The sequence below is a fragment of the Pinus tabuliformis genome, chromosome 9 (assembly GCF_031772625.1).
Source record: "Pinus tabuliformis cultivar Carrire ecotype Pingquan chromosome 9, CPIR1, whole genome shotgun sequence".
NCBI classification, from domain to species: Eukaryota; Viridiplantae; Streptophyta; class Pinopsida; order Pinales; family Pinaceae; genus Pinus; species Pinus tabuliformis.
In genome coordinates, this window is record NC_142307.1 from 1,597,266,259 (window position 1) to 1,597,293,324 (window position 27,066).

The window sequence follows — 27,066 nt, forward strand, 5'->3', positions numbered from 1 at the left end:
GCTACATCCTGTGACCATGGGTGTACATACTGGTTTTGCATCTTCCATGCCATATTTCTTCAAAATCTGCTTGAGATACTTGGTTTGAGACAAGAAGATCCCTCCTTCCTTTTGTTGGATTTGCAGGCCAAGAAAATATGTCAATTCTCCAAGCAAGGACATTTCGAATTCTTTCTGCATCACCAAGGCAAAGCTTTGACTCATAGATTCTTCATTGCTGCCAAAGATAATGTCATCTACATACACAACAAGTATTAGCAATTTGTCATTTTCAATTTTTATATAAAGATTGCTATCTGCTGATCCTTTTGAAAAACCTTGTTGATGAAGATATTTGTCCAAACGATAGTACCAAGCCCTTGGAGCTTGTTTAAGACCATAGAGAGCCTTTTTCAGTCTGCATACAAGATTTGGATCATTTCCAAGGATGAAACCATCTGGCTGCTCAATGTATACTTCTTCTTCTAAGTCTCCATTCAGAAAGGCTGATTTCACGTCCATTTGAAAGACTTTGAACTTTTGAAAGCTTGATAGAGCAAGGAACATTCGGATGGCCTCAAGTCTTGCAACAAGAGCAAAAGTTTCCTCAAAACCTATTCCTTCTTGCTGCGCATACCCTTTACAAACAAGTCTTGCCTTGTTTCTAATTACTTCCCCATTTTCATTCAACTTATTTTTGAAGACCCATTTTGTCCCTATAACATTCTTATCCTTTGGTCTAGGAACCAACTCCCAAGTGTTGTTCTTTTCAATCTGCTCAAGTTCTTCATCCATTGCTTTGACCCAACATTCATCTTTGCATGCCTCTTTTACATTTTGTGGTTCAGTGGAGGAGAGTAATGCCAAATAGCTTGAAGCTTCTGCAATTGTTCTTCTTGTTTGTACACCTGCTTCTTTCTGCCCCAAAATCTGAGATTCTGGATGATTCTTCTGAACGTACCGGGATGGAGTCTTCTCTTCTATCCTTATCTATTCCTCTGGTGCTTCTTGAGGTTCTTCTTCTTCATCATTCTGTCTTTGAGGGTAGTCTTCATCTTCTTCGATATTTTCATGATTTACTTGCTTAGGAATGTATCCCTTTTCATCAACCACTACATCAATGTTGTCAACAATTCTTCCAAGTCTTTTATTGTAGCACTTATATGCTTTGCTGTGTGGAGAATAACCAAGAAGAATGCCTTCATCTGCTCTAGGTTCAAGTTTGCCAAGTTGCTCATCAGTATTCTTAATATAGCATTTGCTCCCAAAGATTTTGAAGTGCTTTACCGAAGGAGTCTCACCATACCAGAGCTCATGAGGAGTTTGAGTGTTGTTCACTCGGACATTTGTTTTGTTGAGAATAACAACCGCAGCATATGCGACTTCACCCCAGAAAGTTGCGGGAGTTCCAGACTCATCCAGCATAACACGAGCCATTTGTTGGACTGTTCTGTTCATCCTTTCCACCACTCCATTTTGCTAAGGAGTTCTAGCTGTAGAGAATTCCCTTCTTATCCCATGTTCTTCACAGAAATCGAAAAATTCATTTGAGGTAAACTCCCCACCTCTGTCGGACCTGAGGCACTTAATTTTGTAACCTGATTCATTTTCAACCAAGGCTTTGAAGGATTTGAATTTTTTGAATGCTTCGTCTTTGTGCTTCAAAATTCCTAACCAAACAAACCTGGAGAAATCGTCAATGAATAATATCAAGTATTCTTCTCCTCGAGGTGTCCTTTTCCTAAATGGACCACATACATCTGTATGGACTAGCTCAAAAGGCATGCTAGCTGATCCTTCCTTCTCTGGAAAGTTAGTTTTGGTTTTCTTTCCAAACTGACATGATTTGCATATGGTGTTGTCTGGAATTTTGATATATGGAAGACCACGAACTGCCTGATATTTGCATGCTTTCCTTATTTGTGAAAAACTTAGATGCCCCAACCTCCGGTGCCATAACCAGTGTTCATCATCCTTGCTCAAATAGCATTGTTGTTGTCCTTCTTCAAATATGTATAGATTATTTGGAGTTCTTCTACCTTTGATCACTATCTCACCTGTATCAAGATCATGAACACAACATCCGTTTGATCTAAATATCACCTCGGTTCCTTGATCACACATCTGGCTGACACTTAGAAGATTATGCTTCAATCCATCAACATACAAAACATTTCCAGCTTTGACCTTTTCTTTTAACTGAGCAGTGCCTTTTCCTTTTATAGCTGCAGGAATATCATTTTCAAAAGAGACTTTCTTTCCCTTTTCTAAAACAGAATATGATTCAAGTTTTTCTTTATCACCTGTCATATGTTTCGAACATCCACTGTCAATGTACCATAGATTTTCTTGTCCTTTTGCATAAAATGCTATCCCACATCTTTCTGTTTGTGGTTCCTTTATTCTCCATGTTCTGGTGCTTGAGGCTTGTTCCTTTGTCTGCTGAAACCTGCTCCTGCATTCAGAATATTCATGACCAAAGTTATTGCAAATAGAACATTCAACTTCATTTTCAAGAGCCGAAAAGTTGTTATAGGTCCTTTTTGTAACCCCGATCATACTTCTTTGTTTTTGATCTTCTCTAGTCATGATTGTTTTATATGAAACACATTGAGCTGCTTTGTGACCAAAGTTATGGCAAGAGAAACATTTCCCATTGAAGAAACTTCTACGATTATCAAATCTACCGGCCAAATGATTGTAATGTCTATTGTCATCCATTCTTGAAGCAAATTGAGAAAATTTTACCTGTGGCTGGTTGTAGCTTTTGTTCATCCTTAAGACAGATTGCCCCTGGTTTACCTGATAGTCTTTGTTCATTCTTGATGTAATTTGTCCCTGCTTTACCTGGTGATCTCCATTGTGCTTTTGCTCATTCCTTCTTGTTGCATCAAGATAACTCTTTGAGGTGGATGCTTGAGATGTTTCTCCATTATACCCCAGACCTGTCTTGTTTAGCGGAGAACGCTGTACATTGATGATCTCATCCAGAGTTTCAGATCCTTTGACAAACTTAAGATTAATAGCCTTTGTTTTCTCAATTTCTTTTCTAAGGCCAACAATTTCACCTTCTAACTTTTCGAGATATTTTTCTTTTTCATCAATTTGAAATTGTAGAGTATCAATGATCATATTCTTTTCTTCTATACATGTCTTAAGTCTAGAAATCTCTTCATAAAAACTATCCACATCTATAGCATCCATGTAATCATCATCTTCAAATGCCATTAAAAGTTTATAGTCATTACCTCGTTCATCTTCATCACTATTTGATAGACCATCACTGTCTTCATGAGTGTAGTAGCTTTTCTTATTTGCATTCTATTTCTTGTTCCATCTGACAGGTTCCTTTCCTTTGTCAATCTTATCCTTATGAGGACATTTGGCAGCATAATGACCTACTCTTCCACAAGCAAAACATTTAAAAGGTAGCTTACCTCTGAACCTTCCAGTACCCCGTTGAAGATTTCTGACAAAATTTGATTCTTCTTCTTCTTCTGGCACGTGACTTGATTCATAGTAGTCTCCTTTGCCTGAAGCCTTAAAAGCAGCTTCTCTCCTGTCTGATGGACCTCCTTTTCTCATTTCATAAGCAGTTAGAATTTCGTGTAGCTGAGACATAGTAAGAGTTCGTAGATTTTCCTTTTCTTCTATTGCAGACACTTTAGATTCAAACTTGGGGGACAATGATCTTAGGACTTTTTCAACCACGACAGCCTCTTTTATTTCTTCACCCAAGTTTTTCATACAATTAACAATCTCATCTACCCGAAGGAAATAGTTAGCCACACTTTCATCATTATACATTCTGAGATTCTCATACTGAATCCTTAGGGTTTGAAGTTTTGCATGTTTTACCTGTTCATCTCCTTCGTAGCTCAAAACAATCTTGTCCCATATTTCTTTTGCAGATTTATATTGCATAACCTTCATGAATTCAGATTGAGATAGACATCCTAGAAGAGTATTAACCGCCTTTGCATTTGTTTCATATTTCTTCTTCTCAGCTGAATCTGTAGGAGTAGCTGATGGAAAAGTATACCCTGTTTCTATAATGTCCCATACTTCTGTACCCAAAGATTGAAGATAGGCAGTAACTCTTACCTTCCAATATACGAAGTTTGTTCCATCAAAAATTGGTGGCCTGATTAATGCTTCCCTCTCGTAGTTGCTCATGATGTTAGATCTTCCTTCAAGCAATCAAGCTTCTTCAAAAGGACCTGCTCTGATACCAATTGTTGGAAATAATACTGAGAGGGGGGGGTGAATCAGTATTATCAAATTCTTATCAATCTATCTTCCTTATTTATACTTTGAATAATTCTTCAAATATTGATCATTACTTTGTATGTCAGTATCATAAAATAATGAGCAGGAACAAGAAAAGCAAATAGTCACACAAAAGAACACCAGATATAAGGTGGAAACCCAATGTGGGTGAAAACCACCTGCTGCAATATGTCTCTATCTTCTTTCAATTAGAAATTCCTTTTACAATGATTTTGTACTGGTGCATTCCTTTACCAGTACGCAGGCTACAACCTGCAGAGAGCTACAACCCTCTCTCGTTCTCTAGCTTCTCCTGGAAGGGAGCTACAACCCCCTTAGCTCTTGTACTAGCCAAGATACTAGTACGTAGGTGCTGGCCTACTGAAGGCTACGACCTTCTCTTTCTTCCAGGGAACACGTTTCATAAATTTTCAGACTGGACCTATGAACATCAATCAATCATCAAGTATATCTGCATCAAACAATCTCCTTTCCCAATTAGCACTGAATCAAGTAAACACTTCTCTGACAGCTGTACCCAGAACACAGTAACAGTAACCACACACCAAATTCTGAACCCAGAATACTGCAGCAATAGACAGAGGCAGCTAGATCATAATTTAAAGATATACGCTACTTCAACAACCTGAAACCTGCGTGCAAATCTATAAAGGATAATTCCTTCTTTCAAATATTCAGACACTAATTAACCCAGATTGTCAGATTTATATATCAAGCATGCGCCTCATATAACAGATCAAAAACATGCAAAGATACTATTATTCAAGCATAAAGATTATGACCCATCAAAAGAACTTATCCTTCTTTATGCGCTAAGGTTCCCCCTTCATTCAGATCCAGATCTGCACCATAACCCAATCACAAATATTTCAGATCTAGCACTTATTAGATATTCAATTCATTCGATGATGCTTTGCCAAATGATCTCCTTCCTCTTTTATAGTCTTAGGCTTTCCACAATACCACGGTCCAAAACCATAGGATCAAAAAACTATTGGACTAATACCATGAACCAACCATGAAAGTGCGTGAGATCAATGCTTTTGGATGCAATACCACGAGCCAAAACCATAGGATCAAAAACTATAGGACTAATACCATGAACCAACCATGAAAGTGCGTGAGATCAACAGTTTTGGATGCAATACCACGGACCAAAACCATAGGATCAAAAACTGTCGGACTAATACCATGAGCCAACCATGAAAGTGCGTGAAATTTTCTCTTCATGAAAGGAACTTTTCTCTACATGAAAGTGCGTGAACTTTTTCTCTACATGAAATAAACTTTTCTCTGCATAAAAGTGCGTGAACTTTTCTCTCCATGAAATAAACTTTTCTCTGCATAAAAGTGCGTGAACTTTTCTCTCCATGAAATAAACTTTTCTCTGCATAAAAGTGCGTGAACTTTTCTCTACATGAAATAAACTTTTCTCTGCATAAAAGTGCGTGAACTTTTCTCTACATGAAATAAACTTTTCTCTGCATAAAAGTGCATGAACTTTTCTCTACATGAAATAAACTTTTCTCTGCATAAAAGTGCGTGAACTTTTCTCTACATGAAATAAACTTTTCTCTGCATAAAAGTGCGTGAACTTTTCTCTACATGAAAGAAACTTTTATCTTCATGAAAGTGCGTGAACTTTGCTGCACTATAATTTATCATCTGAGATGAGTGGGTTGCCATCAAGTACAACATATGTATCATAATGCCAACAATGTATACTTGAGTTAAAAGTTTTGAGTTCCCTTCAAGTGTCGTAGAACTCATTTTGCAGTAGACCAATGACCCTCACAAGGTTTTTGCATGAAGTTACCTAGAGATGACTCCAACAACAAATGAAATTCTTGGTCTAGTAGCAGTTAGGCAGTTCAGACGTCCTATGAACTTTCTCTACTTTGTTGCATCCTCAAATTCATTTCCTTCTTTAGGTGTGAGCTTTAGATTTTATTCCATTGGCATGGTCAAAGGATTGTACTCATCCATGCAAAACTTATCTAACAAATCTCCAACGTACTTATTTTGAAAGAGGAATATAAACTTCGGATGTTGGCTTACTTCAATATCTAGATAGTAGTGAACATATCCCAAATATGTCATCCCAAAAGGTTTCCTCAATTATTTCTTTATGGATGCAATGTAATTTTCATTGTTCCTTGCCATCAGTAGGTCATCTACATACACCATAAGATATACAATAGTTTTTCCAACTTTCTTGAAAAATAAAGTTACATCATCAAGATCATAGTGTTTTAAATTTAGTTTCAGAAGATGCTCATTCAATTTCTCATACCAAGCTCATGGTGCTTGTTTGAGGCCATACGAGGATTTGACAAGCTTGCATACTTTGTGTTTTTTTCCCTTCACAACAAATCCTTCTAGTTGGGACATAAAAACATTTCCTTTCAAATCTCCATTCAAGAAAGAAATTTTTACATCCATTTGATGAAATTTCCAACCATTCTGGGTTTCCAAGGCAAAGATAGTCTGAACAGTAGCCCATTTTGTTGTGTTCGGGGGGGGAATTCTCCTCATAATCAACCCCTTCTTCCTGTACAAAACCTTTTTCCATGAGCCTTGATTTATTCTTCTCAAGTGAGCCATCTACTTTATACTTGTTCTTGAAGACCCACTTGCAACCAATTGGTTTGGTTCCCAATGGAGGGTCCACCGACTTCTAGCTTTTTTTATCATAGAATCATACTCTTTATGCATTGTTTCTTTCTGTTCATCATCAGAAGAAAATTCTTTGAAGGAATTTGGTTTGAAATTTGTACACAAATTTAATTCGCATTCATAAGAGACATCCATATCAAAAACTGAATCAAAATAGTCTACATCACCTCCAATTTGTCGAGTAGAGATTCTTGTTCCTGAATTTCCAACCCCATCAGGATGAACACTTTCAAGTGTCTTAATGATCCATTTTGGAGGACCTTTCTGAGATTGATCTGAAATTGATCTAAGATAATTAATAAGGTATTACAGACTCATGTGCATGGATGTGTCTATGTTATTTTATGCAACGAATCGATAAGATTGCGAACTACACAGACACTGAAGCAGTTAAAGAAAACACAACAGGCAAACATATAAACACAACAAGTTTAATAAGGAGTTAACCCAATACTCCTGGGCTACGTCTCCTGGTCCAGCCTTCAGTGGTGTCCTCTCTATTATGTTTTCAAAATAGATTTTTTACAACAGTGAGCTCAATCTGACTCTCACTTGACAGATATAAATCAGCAAGGCTATACTTGGATCCCCCAAGTCTCTAGAGTACAAGACTCTCCTTACTGACTCTTGACCTCTACTGGTCACAATAGTATGAGTCAAACTGAGACTCAATACATGACAGGCATATATAGAGGAGTTCACTTGAACCTCTCAAGCCTTCTCTAGAGTACACAGACTCTATGACTCTCTCTGTCTCTGTCTCTGGCTCAATGCTACCTTTGCTTCTGCAGGTCAGCTCGGCTTCTTCTCTCTATTCTCTGCACTTAGATTTCTGCTCTAACTTACTTCTTGCTTCTCTCTCTGTCAGTTTGTGGCTTTAAAGCCAATCTACTTCTTAAGTATTTGTTTATGCTTCCTCTGTCTGTTTGAATTCCTCTATCCTGCATCATCAGCCATTGTATAACGCCTCACAGGGAGGTGGCCACCTATTTCGTAATGGATGAGTGTCAGTTCTCTTGGACATACTTGAAACGACCATTTTTACCATTAGCTCCAAGAATTCCTGCGAAACACGACCTTCTGCCAATACATCGTCAATATCAGACTTCAAATCATATACAACTTTACCTGTTAACCTCGTCAAATCCAGTCATTCATCAGGACGCATCTCTTTCATTGATCTGGGGGCCCCAGATCCTACGGTCATTGTTCATATCGGGCAGCTAAGTCGCATGACGTTTACTCGTTGGATGTGAGCGGTTTTCTCTCTCCCCGCCAGGATGCATGGCAATTGTTGTGTGGCATCGGGTGGAACTCAGCCGAAACCTCTTACCGCTCGAAGCCCTCTGATATCTTGCCAGTCTTTGTGGAACCCCGCTTCTCATGTAATCGGAACGATATCCATTACATTTTATGATTTTTCAGGTCTGGGTGTTGGTGGCCTTTCCTTCTTTGAGGGTTTTTCCCTATGATATGCGATTAGCGACTTGTCATATAATCGCATATCATAAACTACCCTCGTTTCTAGAATTGGCCTCTGGTTTTGCTAATTTATGATAGCGTGCGTTACCATGGGCTGATGGTTTGCGCGCTTGACCGACAGTCCTCGTTGCTCCACACTGATCACCAATTGCAACTGTTACGAGGATACTTTTGATAAGCTTTATCTTTATAAGACTTTGAAACTTCGGCATGATTTTTAAAGAGTTCATGAAAACTTAGAGAGTGTTCTAGGATCCAATTTGGATCATGGCCTTCCCACTAAAAAAAGCTTTTGGACCAGCAAAAGTTGGTTTTTAAGCATTAATCAAGTGAGGGTATATATTCCTCGCTTGCCAAATTTCTATCCATTTTGCACTGCTTGGTTTTGAACCTTTGAGTCCAACCCTGAGGTACTCAATATCCCCTCTACATGTAGTTCTCACCTTCCTATCCAGAACTATATCTTCCTGCAATTCGTTAAGATATTCAGGTATCAGATCATCAATAGAAGCCAATTGACTCTGCTCTTCGGGATCTCCAATCAATGAAGGTTCAAATAGTCTTAAGCTTTCTACATTAACTACCAAATAGATGTGCATGTAAGCTGGAAAATCAAGGCGAAAAGCATTCTCACCAATTTTCTCAAGTATCTCGAAAGGTCCATACCTTATTCGCTTCAACTTCTTACCTTCACCTTGCATTCTGTCTTTGCTAATATACAGCCAGACTTGATCACCAACTTGGAAACTATGCTCAATCCGATGCTTATCATGCCTTGCCTTGTATTTGGCTTGGCTCTTTTCCAGTTGTTCCTGTATTGCCTGGTGAATTTCTTGGAGTTGTTCAATGAACTTGGTTGCCTTATCCACATCACTATGTCCATCAACCGCTATGTCTTTACCAAAGACAAAATCCAAGGGAGACCTTGGTTGGAAACCAAAACAGGTCTCAAAAGGAGATCTTTGTGTAGAAGAATGTTTAGCATGGTTGTAAGCATGCTGCACATAACATAAATGTTCATCCCAAAGCTTGGGATGCTTGCTGCAATAGCCTCTGAGCAACTGGATCACTGTCCTGTTGACCACTTCTGTTTGGCCATCTGTTTGTGGATGAAAATTTGTGCTCTTCTTCAGTCTGGTGTCCATCAATTCCCACAGACTCGACCAAAAGTTCCCAACAAATCGAGAATCTTGATCAGACACAATAGAAGTGGGTAATCCAAAATGAACCCATACATGCTGAAGGAACAATTTTGTTGTTTGTTCATCTATAATCTGTTTGTTACAGGGTATTAAAATACACATTTTGTTGAACCTATCCACAATAACATATAAATAGTCATGACCTTTTCTAGATTTAGGTAGTCCCCCAACAAAGTCCATGGAAACACTTTCCCAAGGATGAGAAGGAACTGGTAGTGGAGTGTACAAGCCTAGTTTTCTATTGTTGGGCTTGCTTTTAGCACACATGGTACACCCTCTTACATATCTAGAAATGGTCTCATTCATTTTTGGCCAATAACAAAATCTTTGCAGTTGTGCAACTATTTTACTTACACCAAAGTGACCTGATATTAGAGAAGTGTGTGCTTCTCGAATTATCTTTACTCTTTCAGTTTGAGGAATGCATAACTTTCCAAAATGATACAAGAGTTGGTCCTTAACATGATAATCCAATTCTTCTACTTGTTTGCCATGACTTAAAGTTGCATATACATCTTTAAAATCTATATCTTGAGCATACTGTTCAATGTAGCTTTCATGCAATACTGAATTATGCTTAAGTATAGTAGATGCATTTATGATTGGTCTAGACAACATATCTACAACTTTATTGTGTATGCCCTTTTTATATCTGATGACAAGATGAAACTATTGTAGAAAACCCATCCACCTATAGTGTCTTGATTGCTGCAACTTAGTTTGTGAGTGTAAATATTGAAGTGGTTGATGATCAGTATGTATAACTGTCTCTTTGCCCATTAAATAATGTTTCCACTTTTTCACACTATGTACTAATGCCTACAATTCTTTACAATATGTGGGATAATTAACTACTGCAAAATTAAATGTCTCTGAATGATAACATATGGGTTTATCGTGCTGCATCAACACTGCTCCTATGGAATAGTCACTGGCATCTATTTCAATCTCAAATGGTCTTTGAATATCGAGCAGTGCTAGTACTGGTGTTGTACTAATCTTTTCTTTTAAGGTGTCGAAGGCTTTTTGTTGTTTGCCTCCCCACTAAAACACCTTGTTAAATCTGTTTAAAGCATGTAAGGGAGCTGCAATCAAGGAAAAGCTAGCAATAAACTTTCTCCAATATTGTGCTGCTCCTAGGAAGCTTCTAACTTCTGTAGCAGATTTGGGTTTAGGCCAGTTTATAGTGACTGCAACCTTAGATGGATCTATCTTCAATTCACCACCCCCCTACAATATGACCCAAATAATTCAAACATGTTTTGCCAAATTCACATTTTGAGAGCTGAACATAGAGGTTTTCTCTTTTCAAAACATCTAGAGTCTGCTTGACATGCTTCAAATGTTCTTCCCATGTTTTACTAAATATAAGAATGTCATCTAAATATACAATGACAAAATCATCAATAAAAGGTCTGAGTACATCATTCATTACTCTCATGAAGGTAGCAGGAGCATTAGTTAAGCCAAAAGGCATAACTAAACACTCATACAATCCCTACTTTGTTTTGAAAGTAGTCTTCCATGCATCTTGCTCTGCAAATCTGACCTAATGGTAGCCACTATGAAAATCCAAATTGGAAAAGTAAACAGCTTCTTTCAACTGATCTAATAGATCATCTATACAAGGAAGGGGATAACGATTTTTTATCATTATTTTATTCAGTTCTCGGTAATCAATGCACATTCTCCATGAGCCATCTTTCTTTCTCACCAAGACAATTGGAGACCCACATGGTGATGTGTTAGGTCTTATGAACCCTTTCTCGCGCAGCTCCTATACCTGCTTCTTGATTTCTGCATTCTCTTAAGCAGACAACCTGTACATTCTGATGTTAGGCAATGGAGCATCTTGCTGCAAATTAATATCATGTACTATTTCCTTTTGGGGTGGTAGACTTTTCAGTTCTTGAAATAGTATATCATATTCTGAAGCAACTTTTTCTAAATCAGCTTGTTGTTTAGCATTATAGCCCTCAAATATATTGGTTTTATTAGGTTTCTTTTCCTTTACAACCATCAGTAAAAATTGTTTGCATGAATATAAAATTCTTTTCATCTACCCTGATTTTACGAGAGTATAATTATTCTTGAGTTTATGAGCTCTTACAATATATTCGATTCCATCTTTAACGAGTTGATACTTGTTTTCATCTCTATAGAAAATGGCTTTTCTATCATACAAGTAAGGACTTCCTAAAACAATTCCACATATATCCAAAGGAACTATATCTAACTCAGCCTCATCTACAAATGCTGACCCAAAAGAGAACCTAAGTTTACATTGTCTAGTAACTTGTAGCTTTGCTTTATCACTTAACCAACCCAATGGATATGGCTTCTTGTGAGGTGTGGTTAGTAATCCCATCTTCTTTACAATTGCTTTAGAAATTAAGTTTACTTGTGAGCCACTATCAAACAAAGTATCAATCTTTTGATGCTTGGAAATAACTTGAATATGAAAAAGCTCATGTCTTTTCCTCTCATTTTCTTCATTATTAGTAGATTGTGCAGAATTACTAGTAGATGCTTCAGAATTTTTACCTTTTATACCTGTGACTGTGATTGTTGTTTCATCTCCTGAGTCTAACCCCAAATCTTTTTGAATAGATGCAGCAGTCTTCTTCTTTTTGCCATCGAACTTCTTGGGTCTCAGCTCCGGATGCAAAATCCAGTAGTGTTCATCATCATGCCCATCCTTCTTACAGTGAGTGCATGAAGGTTTGGTCATTTGTACAACATTTGTCTTCCTCTCTTTCCATTTCTGTTTTCTCCTTTCCTTGTTCTTGTTTGCAGTGGGTTTCGATGATCCCCCAACTTCTGGGTTCACATTCTTGCCTCTAGCTTCTATATGTGTAGCCTGAATAGATACCTCATCTATGCTAGTGGGATTAAACATGAGAATGGTGTGGTTTCAATAGTTGTGTAGACCACCTATATACTTCAACAGAGTTTCAGGTGAGTCTAAAGAAATTCCTAGAATCAAAGCTCTTTTTCTAAATTCTTGAGTGTAGCCTTGTACACTTTGCCCTTTCAATTGGCGAAGAGTTTGCCAACTCATCATGGCTTGCTGCATATAAGCTAGTGGATAGAATCGCTTTTTAATTGTAGAAACAAATTCACTCCATATAGAAAGAATTTTACCATGCTTCTTCATGTCAGCTTGTGTCCTACCTTCCCACCATACCAAGGAAGTGCCTCCAAGGCGTAGGTTGGCTAGTTGAATCTTAATTTTGTCTGAATCAATGCTATGCACCTTGCAATATACATCAATCTATCTAATCTAATTATCCAGCTTCTCTGCATTCAACTCTCCATCACATATCGGCAAATCAAATTTAACATCTAATTTAAACAAAGATATTTTATTTTTATTTTCAAGGTATTAGGAGGTGCGGGAAGATTTTCTTCTTTCCCTTTGCCTTTAGAATGGTCATGGAGGAGAGATTATTCTACTCCTTTATCTTGTTTGGAGTTTGATGAATCTTCATCTCTACCTTTCTTAAATTCACTATACATTTCCTCTACCATGGCTCTCATGGTCATGAAACTATCCATGAACTGGGAGTCTGATTCCAAAGGACTTTCTTCTACCATTTTCCTCTTAGGATAGACTCTTCCAATTTATAGGTTAGCTTCAACCAATTCTCTTTCTCCTAATTTGAGCTTTGTCCTAGTTAGCATTCAACAACAAAATCCAACACAAGCTTGTCTAACCTTAGCAACCTAGAGCTCTGATACCACTTGATCCGAAATTGATCTAAGACAATTAATAAGGTATTATAGACTCATGTTCATGGATGTGTCTATGTTATTTTATGCAACGGATCGATAAGATTGCAAAATACACATACACTGAAGCAGTTAAAGAATACACAACAAGCAAACATATAAACATAACAAGTTTAATAAGGAGTTCACCCAATACTCCTAGGCTACGTCTCCTAGTCTAGCCTTCAATGGTGGCCTCTCTATTATGTTTTCAAAGCAGAGTTTTTACAACAGTGAGCTCAATCTGAGTCTCACTTAACAGATATAAATCAACAAGACTATACTTGGATCCCCCAAGTCTCTGGAGTACACAGACTCTCCTTATTGACTCTTGACCTCTACTAGTCACAATAGTATGAGTCCAACTGAGACTCAATACATGACAAGCATATACAGAGGAGTTCGCTTAAACCTCTCAAGCCTTCTTTGGAGTACACAGACTCTCTGACTCTCTTTGTCTCTGTCTCTGGCTCGATGTTTCCTTTGCTTCTGCAGGTCAGCTCAGCTTCTTCTCTATGTTCTCTACTCTTATCTTTCTGCTCTAACTTACTGCTTACTTCTCTCTCTGTCAATTTGTGGCTTTAAAGCCAATCTGCTTCCTGACTGTTCGTTTCCACTTCCAATGTCCATTTGAATTCCTCTGTCCTACATCATCAGCCACTATATAACGCCTCACAGGGAGGTGGCCACCTATTTCGTAACGGATTAGTGTCAGTTCTCTTGGACATACTCAAAACGACCGTTTTTACCGTTAGCCCCAAGAATGCCCACGAAACACGACCTTCTACCAATGCATCGTCCATATCGGACTTCAAATCCTATACAAATCTACCTGTTAACCTCATCAAATCTGGTCATTCATCGGGATGCATCTCCGCCATTGATCTAGGGGCCCCAGATCCTACGGTCATCATTCATATCGGGCGGCTAAGTCGCATGACGTTTACCCATCCGATGTGAGTGGTTTTCTCTCTCCCCGCCGGGACGCATGGCGATTTCTGTGTGGCATCGGGTGAAACTCGACCGAAACTGCTTACCACTCAAAGCCCCTCCGATATCCTGCCGGTTTTTGTGGGACCCCGCTTCTGATGGAATCGGAACGATATCCATTACATTTTATGATTTTTCAGGTCCGGGTGTTGGCGGCCTTTCCTTCTTTGAGGGGCTTTCCTTGCGATATGCAATTAGCGACTTGTCGCTAATCGCATATCAGAAACTACCCCCGTTTCTCAAATTGGCCTCTGGTTTTGCTAATTTGTGATAGCGCATGTTACCATGGGCCAACGGTCTGTGCTCTTGACTGACGGTCCTCGTTTCTCTGCACTAATCACCAATTGCAACTGTTATGAAGATACTTCTAATAAGCTTGATCTTTATAAGACTTTGAAACTTCGGCATGATTTTTAAAGAGTTCATGAAAACTTAGAGAGTGTTCTAGGATCCAATTTGATCAGAGATGGCCCAGGCTACTCAATTTACTGAGATGGGGATGAATCAAGATTTAGCCTTGTAATTCTCTCAATCACATCACTCAAAGTGTCTTCTTGATCAGTGGTTGGAGATTCATGAGGGGGAGAGAGTGCTTGAGAATGAGATTCCATAGATGGATCCAAGATAGGGATCCCCCCTTCAAGATGTGGAATCTCATTATCAAACTCTTGAAAATATTTTTCATGCCCAAATATGTCAAAGCGATCAAGTTGTCACTCAACAATAGTGACATTCTTGGAAGATTCAAGAAAAATTACATCTTTAGACAATATAAACTTCTTATTTGCTTCATCGTAGAGATGATATGCTTTAGAGGTATCTGAGTACCCTAAGAAGATATATTTCTTACTCCTTGCACCAAGTTTGTTTCTATGTTCCTTAGGTATCAAGGCATAACAAGTGGAACCAAAAACCCTTAGATGCCTCACCGAAGGAATGTGTCCATACCACATTTCATAGGGAATCTTGTTTTTTAGGGCATGAGATGGAAAATTGTTCTTAATATACTACATCAACCAAGAACATCATCTTAACATTTTTGAAAAACATCATTGAACGTACCATATTTAAGATTCTCATGTTCATTCTTTCAACTACACCATTTCGTTGAGGATTTTAAAGCATATTTGTTTGATGTTGGATCTCATGCTAGCGAAGATAGTTTTCAAATTCATTTGAAGTATATTCTTTTCCATTATCAGTACAAATAGATCCAATATGAGATTTTGTATTGTTTTCACCATGCATGAATGATTAGAATCTGGATTAGGGGCAAAAATTTACTCAAAATGGAGTTCATATGAGAAAGTTAGAGAGCCTGCTATCCTTTTTGTCAAACAAGAAAAATTTTGTGACTAGGATGCTGACTAGGCATCCATATAGCCCAGTCAACAAAAAGAATATTCCAAGGAATATTCCCAAAATATTCCCACAGGTGGATCAATCAAATTTTTACAAGTGTTTGTATGTAATTTTTCTAGAGCATATGGGAGGACCGATGAGAGGCTGACATGTGGCAAGCCTGGAGGCCGCCACATGCCTTCTCAAAGGTCATTTAAAATTATAGTGGGGAGGTCGGGGAATCAAACTCATGACCTCACCCTCACAAGCACAATACATTACCACTACACCACCACCATATGACTTAAAAAGTATGGGATGCATGTTGTATTTGAATCTTAAGCATGTGGAGTTTGGAGGTAAACCACTAAAGGTAACCTCTACATGTGACCACACACCGAAAACCACAAGCCAACCTTTTATGCTAACCGTGCTATTAATCTGCTAATTGCAGTTTAGCATTAATTAAACATGCTTATCACTAATTACAGCGGGATTTTTTTTGTGGATCCAATAAATTCAGCACTAACTCCAAATTTGGAGGGCTTAACTGGAGTTTCTCCAGATTTAGTGGAGTTTTCCTAGGGAAAACTAAAGAGGCCATAACTTCTTCACATTTCAACCAATTTTGGCTCAAAAAGAGTCATTCCTAGATTATTTGGATTTTATGAACACAATGGAACAATTTATAGAGGTAGAAAGGCACTTATGTATGTGATTTTTCTATGTTGAAGTTTAAGGAAGCCTATGGCCACCAAGGAGTAAGTCAAGCTTAGATTAGCTGAAGTCTAATTGCAAACCTTGGAGAGTCATTTTTGGGGTTTTTGGGTCATCTGAATCTAATGGAGTAGGTTGCAAAGCCATTGGAGCACTTCAAGTGCATGTAATCAGAGAATTGACCATTAATCCAAAGAGGGCCTAGCCATTGAAGCAAGTCCAAGGAGATGTAGCCCGAGAGGGGTGAACTCCTTTATCAGATTTGTGTTATGAGTTTGTTGTGTTTTATTTCTTTGCAATTTACTTATTGCATATGTGTTTTAAACATCTAATTAATTTTATAAATTTCTCATGAAATACACTCAATACTTGACACATAATCGTTCACATTATGGTTAATTTGAGATGAGGGAGCTTGCATAGCATTAACAAGTTTGCCCAACATTTCAGATCAAGTTGGTATCAGAGCACTTGTTAGCTCATGTTAACCCTAAGATGGTTTTCCAAGGTTAGCTAGAAAAATAGCTATTTGTTTTGTATTTGTGCAAGGGTAATTTAATTGTGTGCAAGTTTATGTGTGTAAGATGAAGAAAGGGATGCTTCTTTGTTGAGAAACTTTTTGAAGCTTTGTGAAGATTTTTAATGCATTACAAGTGTGATGGCAACTTCAACAAGTGATGTTTCTAATCCCTCTTCCTTAGCAAGACTCTTTGATGAAGAGATGTTACAAGAGCTTATCATCATGAGAGATAGGGTGCAAGAGATGTATGAAGATAGGAAGGAGAACAATATACTTCAAGAGTAGTTGATGGCCATGAAGGAGTAGAAGCAAAAGCTTTCTTGAAAAGATGCATGAGATGGAGATTCAACTGCATGATGCCAAGGAAACCCTAGCCAAGTATGTGCATGAAAATGAGGTATGCAATTCAAGTCTATCTTCAATTTCCTGTCAAAATTAATGTTTTGGTGCTTTTGAAAGAAATACTAGAGGAATAGGGTCCAAATTATTAATGAATATGGGCTATGAAGGTAAAGGGTTAGGCAAACATGCATAAGGCATAGTTGAGCCAATTGTTGTTGAGGAAAGGCCTAGGCATTTGGGTCTTGGTTATGGACAACATGATGGAGAATGCTCCAAAGCCAAGGAGGCACATGAAAGTGTTCCAAGAAGGACTTTCATTACATGTTCATTACCTCAAGCTTGTAAAGTTTGTGTTCATGAGGAATGCAAAAAAAAAATTCACATTCATGAGTGTCATCTTGTGTGGTTGATTGATTGTTAAATGTATGTTATATCGACTTGGAAGAGTTGATTTTGTCTCCAAAGATGAAAGGGAGATGTGACGAATTGTTTCATGAGAATGTGGAATTCTTGTTGTAAATCATCCAGTTGTTGTGCATGTTTTTGTTTGACTTGAAAGTCAGTTGTTCAAAGAAGCATGTTTTGTAAACTTGTGTTAGTTGATGGTTTATACACCAATATGTAAGAGTACATGGCGATGTTCACATGTTGTGACATTTTTTGCTTTGAAGAAGCAAAAGGAAGAGGTCGTCAAGTTATATTCTTGCATGCATTTATGTTCTCTTGAAAGTATGTTGCATATTGCATGAAGCAAGATGTTGGAAAAGTAGAGTTATGTTGACTCACTTAGATGCCGCAAACATGGTAATTTGTAAATACAAATTCGCATACATATTGCATTCTTGAACTTGCATGTTTACTCTAGGAAGGTGTTCGAAAGTGGAGTATGTTGACTCACTTTGTTGCAACAAATTTGGTCATTTTAGCTCTTTAAGTACTCATACATACCAATGGGATTTTTGTACCTGTGAGAGAGTTGAAAATTGTTATACATGCAACAGTGGAATTTTTAATAGTTTCTTTGTGCTTGAACGTGCATGAGTGATTGACTTGTGTTGGTTGATTGCTTTGTTAACATGTATGTTGTCAACTTGAGAATGTTGACCATATTCACATGCATGAGTGTCGTCTTGTGTGGTCGATTGATTGTTAAATGTATGTTATATCAACTTGGAAGAGTTGATTTTGTCTCCAAAGATGAAAGGGAGATGTGACGAATTGTTTCATGAGAATGTGGAATTCTTGTTGTAAATCATCAAGTTGTTGTGCATGTTTTTGTTTGACTTGAAAGTCAGTTGTTTGAAGAAGCATGTTTTGTAAACTTGTGTTAGTTGATGGTTTATACACCAATATGTAAGAGTACATGGTGATGTTCACATGTTGTGACATTTTTTTCTTTGAAGAAGCAAAAGGAAGAGGTCGTCAAGTTATATTCTTGCATGAGTGTTTTTCAAAGTTAATGGTGTTTCTTGTGACAAGATGTTGTAGGATTTTGGAAGGTTCATGCTTGAGAAAGAGGCTCATGATTAGCCTTCATTCTCAAATCATGACATGAGCAGCATGTTAATACTGGAGGATGATGGAATCAAGAAGCGAAAGTGGACAAAAATGCCAAAAAAAAATTCATCCCTTGTAAAATATCAAATGGTCTATAATGTAATTTGATGTGTTAACGCCAAGAAGCGAAAGAGATGGCGAATGCATTCTTCCAGATGTGGAATTTGGAACCATGGAGGTAAAATAATGGTCATCTTTTTCTTGTTATTACTGATATTGGAACTCATTGTTGTAATTCACTCAGATGGGCTTAACTTGGAAAAGTGGTTTCCAAGGAGAAGCTTGCATCGAATGCATGTGTTGAAAAGAAGGAACATGATTCTCAGTGGGAAGGCCATCAGTCAGCTTTCCAAGCACCGATGGATCACTTTGGTACAGCAGGGTGTTTAATCAGCAAGCATCCAGCAAGTGTTGGATTGGGTCAGCAGAAAAAGGAGAACATTGGTTGAAGTGCCAAGCCATTTACAAGGCAAGGCATGTCAATGAACCCAAGTGGTTGTCATGAAGATTTTTCCAAGTAAAATCAATTGATAAACTTGATAAGGAGAAGATTATTCATCTCTCATCAGATAACCATCTTTTGTGGGTCCAAAAGCATGTCAGTGGGAAGGACTGATCCGAATCTGGATTAGGGGCAAAAATTTGCTCAAAAATAAAAGTGCTCGGAATCAATCAAGACCTAAATGACTGCATCCGTCTCGATGATATGATCCCAACACAACTCATTTCACTCAAAATGAATTTTGTATGAGAAAGTTAGAGCATGTTGTCCTTTTTGTCAAATAGGCAAAATTTTGTGACTGGGATGCTGACTAGGCATTCGTACAACCCAGTCAGCAAAAAGAATATTCCCACAGGTGGATCAATCGAATTTTAACAAGTTTCTGTATGTAATTAATCTGGAGAATTTGCGAGGAACAATGAGAGGCTGACACGTGGTAAGCCCAGAGGCCGCCACATGCCCTCTCAAAGGTCATTTAAAATTATAGTGGGGAGGCCGAGGAATCGAACTCGTGATGTCACCGACACAAGAACAATACATTACCACTACACCACCACCATATGACTTAACAAGTATGGGGCGCATGTTGTATTTGAAGATTAAGCACATGGAGTTTGGAAGTAAACCACTAATTGTAACCTCTGCATGTGACCACACACTGAAAACCACAAGCCAACATATTATGCTAACTCCGCAATTAATCCGCTAACTAAAGTTTAGCATTAATTAAAAATTCCTATCACTAATTAAAGGGGAATTTAGTTGGCAGTATTTTTTGTGGATCTGATAAATTCGGCGCTAACTCCAAATTTGGTGGGGTTAACTGGAGTTTCTCCATATTTGGTGGAGTTTTCCTAGGGAAAACTGAAGAGGCCATAAATTCTTCACATTTCGACCAATTTTGGCTCAGAAAGAGTCATTCCTAGATGATTTGGATTCTCTGAACACAATAGAAGAGTTTTCAGAGGTAGAAAGGCACTTTTATATGTGATTTTTATTCGTTTAAGTTTAAGGAAACCTAGGGCCACCAAGAGAGGAGGTAAAGCCTAGATAAGCTGAAGTCCAATTGTAGAGTTTGGAAAGTCATTTTTGGAGTTTTTGGGTCTTCTGAATCCAATGGATCAGGTTTCAAAGACATTGGAGCACTTCAGGTGCATGTAATCAGAGAATTGACCATTAATCCAAAGAGGGCCTAGCCATTGAAGCAGGTCCAAGGAGATGTAGCCCAGGAGGGGTGAACTCCTTTCTCAACTTTTTGTTATGAGTTTGTTGTGTTTTATTTATTTGTAATTTACTTGATGCATATGTGTTTTAAACATCTAATTAATCTTATAAATTTCTCATGAAATACACTTAATACTTTACACATAATCCTTCACATTATGGTTAATTTGAGACGATCCTAAACACATTTTTAATACTGATGAGGGAGATTGCATAGAACTAACAAGTTTTCCCAACATTTCAGATCAATGAAAGGTTTTCTTCAACAAATATACCCAACACATTCTGGTGTAGTCATCAATAAAAGCCATCATGTATTTATTTCCATTTGCAGAAGGAATAGGCATAAGGTGACACAAATCATAATGAATTAGTTCAATATTTCTACGTGCTCTAGAATGAGAATCATGAAAATATTGTTTGTTTTGTTTTCCTAAGATACAAGCATCACATTGCCTAATTTTCATAAGAATGGTTGGCAAACTAGTAACACCATTTCTCTTCAATAAAAAAATTACTCTCATAGTTCACATGTCCAAATCTAGCATGCCATAAGAAACTGGATGGTAATGTACCTTCATCATACAAATAACTATATGCAAAGTTTTTTGCATGATCATAGGTTCCTCGTATCTTCAATAGTCTTTCTTATTTTATCCCAGTCCTGACAAGTGAGTTGTCTAATGCTTTTCTCACCTCAAACTTTCCATCAAACTTGTGAATGGAGTGTCCTTGTTGGTGGATGTGAACCAAGGATAGTAAGTTTCTCTGCAACTATGGGAGGTAGAGAACATCATGTAGAAGAAATTCATGGAGTACAATCAATTTGAGCTTGATGGTGCCAAGCCCGGATGGCTTGAGTTTTGACTTGCCTAAAAAGAATATTGTTGCATCTACATTGTCACTGAATTCTTCAAAGAAATCTCTTTGAAAGGTCATGTGGAAGGTTGCTCCTAAATCAAGCAACGGTGCATCTTTCCACGAAGAAAGTGAAGCATTAAACAAGCCTCAGTTAATCTAATATTGCAATGTGACACAATGTAATGAGTGGATTCTAGTGCTTTATCTTTCCCTGGATCTGGTGATTTTCCTTTCTCTTCATTCCTTTCTTGTCTGATTATGTCCCAAGAGATTTTTCATGTGGAAGCATCATGTCCTTTTCTATTGTACTGTATACAATGAATATTGTGTCCTCCTCCTTGATAATGTTTCCCCCCTGTCTTTGTCTTCTTTCCTTATCCTCTTCTTCCACCTATTCCTCTAGAAGAATCATGTGCTTGATTATTCTCATTTTTTGCAAGGCACATAGCATCCTCAGAAGACTGAGTAGTTTCCTCTTCTTCCCAAAATATTTCTCTTTCAACAAAAAATTCTACACAAGAGAGTCAAAGGAAATCTCCTTACGTTTTCCACTAGCATGTAATGATTCAAGATAATAAGAATAAGTGGGATATAGTGCCTTGACGAAATATGTGATAGGAACATCTATTTTAACTTTGGTAGCTTCTATATCATGCATAATAGCTATGATTTGAAAGGCTAGGGAATTAGTATCGTCATCTTTCAATTCAATATTCAAGAGTCTTATCAGAAGTTGGACTACTTCAAGCTTAGAGTGTGAGTCATATAAGTCTTTCAACTTCTTTAAAGAACTAAAAGCATTTGTAAATGGTGTGATGTGATGACTCACCTCTTCATTTATTGATGTTGCAATCAAGGCATAACCCTTGTTGTTCTTATTCTCCCATATGGCAAGATCTTTATCTAATGTGGGCTTCTCAAAAGGATTGTCACCTTCTCCTTCACAAACACCTATCCACAATTCATTGAAAAAGAGGGTATGTTTTATATTTTTGCGCCATTCATGGTAGTTCTATTTTTCAGTGATAACTACTCCAACTACGGATATGAGTGAATACATATTTCAAAATTCATACAACTTTGTCCCCAAAAATTAATCAAAAAGACCCTAAAAACAATGCTAGAATTATCAAGTTTGATATCTCAAATAGTTGTTTTGATCAACACTATGCAGAAGATACAACTAGCATATATAACTTAGATACAACTTGAATATAATAGGGTATTCATACCATATTTCTCATATAAACCAATGCACCAATGCATATTCATATTTCGGACCAGCATATAAAATCAACACACGTATAAATCAATTTAACATTGTATATTTAACTTCAACTCACATTCAATTGCAGGACTCTTGCCATTCAACTCACCATAACCAATTCAACGCACCATACATATGATTTAAACCAAGGCAATTTATATGACATATAATATTAACCAGTGCACAAACCAAGACTGCTTCAACGCATTTCTTAAGACTGCTTCAATGGCTTTCACAAGTCGGCTTCACAACATGCATACAAACTGTTCAATGCATTCACAACCAGCGTACACACTTCAATGCTTCAACAAATAATTAATGCATAAAGACTCTAATTCAATGCCTTCAATGCATAGATTCACTGCCAATACAACTTATAATCCAACACACATATAACCAACTCTATATAGTGCATATTTACTCCAACACTTAAATGAATCAATGCACAGCTAACATTCGATTCAAATCTGTGTATGAATCACTAGGAATAATTCATGGAGATGTTCAAACTATTCAACATATTGTATATTGATATTAAGTGTACATATATTAGAGAGAAAACATAGAAAGTATGAGCCAATGCACTGGAAATTAATCACTGCAGGTTTCGCAGAGGGACAAAGGATAGAGTATGGACAGCTCTGATTTGGAGCATAAAACTAGCATAAGATAGGAGTTACAAGACTAAAATGGACCCTGTGGACCTGCGCTTGGATACCATGTGAAACCTGGAATTGGTAACTCCACAAATAATGCATTATATTAGAAAAATCACTAATATATACAAGGCGAGGGAAACTATTGGAATTCATATTCCAATGTCTCTTCATCTTCTCATTTTTGTATTTACAATATTTCCCAATCTCTAAAGGTTATTTTTCTACACAAAATTTAGACTGAATAAGGATTTTTCATGTGGCCTTTTAATTCAAAGAACTCAAAGCCTCTAAGACTTGGAGATGCCACTTTTGAAAACTCAACCCTTAATGGGATTTATGTATCTTTTCCACCCAATACTTTTCCAAGGTTTATGTGATCCCTCTTCTCTTAGGGAGAAAGTATAGATAATTATATTTGAAAGATAAATCTACCCTAAGACTTCACCTATATGAAATGATATACATAGAGGTACATTAGGATTAATAAGGCAGTGACTGAAATTGTTATCTCAAGGATCCATAGGCATGAAAAACCATCATTCTACATCTTTAAATCACAAGTCATTAGATTAAGGAACACTACTTGACAACAACCCCATAATTATATAATACCACATGAGCAAGGATTCATAAGGGTGAACCTATAATTTAAATTAAAAAAATTATTTCAAGTACATTATCCATGTCGCTAAGCATACAATCCATATCTAAGGTGTTATTTTAGTCTACAACATTCATTTCTCATATAGTGACTATAGAGAGACATTCACAAGTTATTACACTAGAAAAAGTTCTCTCATACATTTAGGAACCAAGACTTAACTTCACTATAGCTTACAAATGTTCACTCAATGGATCAAAACTATTCATACACGTTTTAATTACTATGAAAAAACTTTATTATCAGTCCAATTACTTACTTTACCAAGCTATATATTATACACTATTACACACCACTCAGAACGAGAATTTGGAAAACCCATTGTACATATCAAATGAACTCATTTAAAATTGACTAAGACAATTTATACGTAGGTTCCATACATATAAAATAAGTCTCCATTAAAATTCTAAGATTGAGACATTATATTTTCTTCACACCTTAACAACTTCACACTTACAATTTTATAAATATAATTCAGGATAATGCATCAATGCATTGAAGATGGAAATGCATTAGTGTTGAAGACTTAAATTCAAATATGCAAACCAACTACCCAATTCATAGCGTCTTAACAAATCCATGTTGATGATGCATCTTATATAATAATAGAATAAATTCACAAATCACACTTTATTGTATAGAAACTCCAAGGAAATATTTGAAACGCATATTTGTGGATAAATTTTCCAACAAACTGAATGAGGGTGAGTACTTTTTCACCCAACCATTGCCACATAATCCATGTAGTCTTTCTTCAGCTTGCCACCCACTACCAAAAATATGATTTCACAAGGGATAATTTGGGAAAATTCTCATCTATTATGTGCAATTAGGAAACTCTTCAATTGTAATTCAAAATGAAGCTACTCACTAATTCTTAGGATGCCCATGACTCTTGGCACCTCTCTTTATGGCTTAAAATAACACAAGAGTGAACACCCCTTCAGTAATTCATATAACTTTATGAAACTCATCCTTATAGTGTCTCATGTGTGCTCAATGAAGCCCCAATCTCATTTACCTACATTCTAGTAGACTAAAAACTCTTCTCTTCAAGAAAATTCCACACTTTGTCCATGTGTGTGTCATCTACTCTTGCACATGAATGCTTATATTTTTTAGGAACTCACATACTCTCTCCATAATCATGCACTATTCTTATACCCATACATGTGGGTTTGGTCTTCCTCCCTTGAATTTCCTTCCATCTATAATGGACTTCACACCCTTCAATGATGGGCACAATTTACAAGGTCACGGGATTAGTTTATAGAAGGTGATTTGAGTACCCCTTTCACCAATCTTATCCTCAAGGTACTCAACCATTCTTCTCATAATTATATAAGGTGGTCCTTCCACCAAGTACATTTAATAATTGTATTTCCAATTCATCAAGTGTAAATGGGAGATAATTTCTCATAGTTATTTGGCATCACAAAATAATTTGGCCAAGCTAGTTAGAGATTTCACTAGCCATATTGGACTCCTTCTTGGCCTCCTCACTATTCCCCACTCATGGTATCATGGGCCCTATAGGCACGCATGCCTCAATTTTAAATGGGAATTTTATTATTATTTTAAGGATATAATGTGTGGGGGACTAAGGTAACTTGAGAACAGAGAATAGAAAACTAAATATAAATAATAAAAAAATAAAAGAGTAATCATGTTCCAAGATGATAGGCAGTGTCTAAAGTCATTGTTACAACACTTAAGAATAATGCATTATTATCAAAACATCACAATGCATGATTAGAATCCATGTATATTGATACATAGTGTCCAAAAATAATGAACCTCCTTAAATTATGGAAGATTCGATCCACAAATGAGCATTGGCAGTTTCAATTGTTTCCATGAAATACATGTTGTTTCCTTGGCTAGTCAATTTTTCTAGTTGATGCAATTATCACTACCTAATATACTACCTGAGTCAGTCTAATTGTTTATTCAATTCCTTCAACCACTCAATTGACTCCTTCAACCACTTAGTTGGCTCCTTCAACCACTAAGTTAACTCCTTCACTAATCAACCATTTGACTGCTTAATTGATTACATAGTTGATACCATACTAATCGACCACTAAATTCACAATCTCCTATTAGTTGATCCTTTAACTAAATATCTCCAAAACCTATGGAGCTCTTATGAACAGCCATAAACTTAAGTTCCAACATCCCCCATCATCATAACATTCTATAGGTTCAATAAGTGAAATTACATCACCATGACAAACCCCCCCCCCCCACATCATAATTGCAACTCCCTATAGCCCTAGCATATCATGTAGATTATTGAAATTAGATTTGAACAATGAATTTGTAAAGAAATCAACAATGTGATCATTTATTCTATAATAGAAAAGAGTGATAACCTTGTCACTAAACCAATTGTCACAAGTGTTGAGCATGAAGCTCAGAATGCTTTATCTTACTTTGTGCAATAGGATTCTTAATACCTTGAATTGTTTTTTGATTGTCACAATAATTAGCAGATGATACTTCGACAGTAAACCCAATCTCTCGAAAGAGTTGATGAATCCAAACTTCCTCCACCCATGCATTAAAAGATACATGGTATTTAATGTCCTTATCTGACAAAGATACTACATAATGTTTCTTGTATGACCAAAACAAGGGTCTAGCATTGTTGTTGTCCTTCAATCTGTCTTTGGTGACCAAGATAAAAATAAGGCATTCATTGAATATTTTTTAAATATTCCTGCTCTATGCTAAAGGTTGGCTTCCTTCAAACACAGGGGACACCCTTACAATTATAATTTCTCAAACTAAAAGATGACTTCTACAATGATATTAACTCTTCAAATATAAGCCAAACTTGGATTTGTAGTTTGCTTAAAAATTGTTTGGTAAGGCATAAATTATATGAAACTTAGTAAATTTATTTTGTTTATCAATAACTGCAATGGAACTTCTAATTTATGGGTCTAACTAATTAATCAATGCATATGGTTTGACAATGAATTACCCACATATTACTAGTATTTAGATACTTCATCGA